General features: G+C 35.8%; 1 protein-coding gene across 1 annotated transcript in view; it reads left to right on the top strand.

The window, feature by feature from the left end:
* The window catches only part of LOC106870180 (UDP-glucuronic acid decarboxylase 1), a 69,900-nt gene that overhangs the window by 11,866 nt on the left and 56,994 nt on the right, over nt 1-1,040 (top strand). The window lies entirely within an intron of this gene.

A 1,040-nucleotide genomic window follows, 5' to 3' on the forward strand; every position in this document is an offset into this window, starting at 1 on the left:
TGTATATATATATGTGTGTATATATATATGTGTGTATATATATATGTGTGTATATATATATGTGTGTATATATATATATGTGTGTATATATATATGTGTGTATATATATATGTGTGTATATATATATATGTGTGTATATATATATGTATGTATATATATATATGTGTGTATGTATATATATATATGTGTGTATATATATATATGTATGTATATATATATATGTGTGTATATATATATATGTGTGTATATATATATATATATGTATGTATATATATATGTATGTATATATATATGTATATATATATATATGTATGTATATATATATATGTATGTCTATGTATATATGTCTATATATATGTATATATATATGTGTGGATGTATTTATATATGTATGTATATATTTATATATGTATGTATATATATATTCGAAATTGAACTAAATTCGACAACTGGCACCCATGCCAACCTTCCTTCATTGGATGCTAAACACTGCTTGCGAAGACCTGTTGGGGCAAGTGAAATCTAAATTGCACTAAATTCGATGACTAGCACCGTTGCCAGTGGAGCGTTAACAACACCATCCGAGCGGGATCACTGCCAAAGCAGCTACCTGGCTTCTGTGCCGGTGGCACGTAAAAAGCACCTTTTGAGTATGATCGTTACCAGTGTCGCCTTACTGGCACTTGTGTCGATGGCAGGTGAACAAAACATTGGAGCGAGGTCGTTGCCAGTGCTGCTGTACTGACTCCTTGTGCAGGTGGCACGTAAAAAACACCATTTGAGTGCGGATGTTGCCAGTACCGCCAGACTGGCCCTCGTACTGGTGGCACGTAAAAGCACCCACAACAATTTCGGAGTGGTTGGCGTTAGGAAGGTGATCCAGCTGTAGAAACTCTGCCAGATCAGATTGGAGCCTGGTGCAGCCATCTGGTTCGCCAGTCCTCAGTCAAATGTAGAGCAGCCGAACCCAGCAGGCGTCGCTATTGATCATCTGTATGAAGGATTATTTACCTAAATTCAGTGGAATACATCCACTGGTT

The sequence above is a fragment of the Octopus bimaculoides genome, chromosome 7 (genome assembly GCF_001194135.2).
Source record: "Octopus bimaculoides isolate UCB-OBI-ISO-001 chromosome 7, ASM119413v2, whole genome shotgun sequence".
Classification (NCBI taxonomy): Eukaryota; Metazoa; Mollusca; class Cephalopoda; order Octopoda; family Octopodidae; genus Octopus; species Octopus bimaculoides.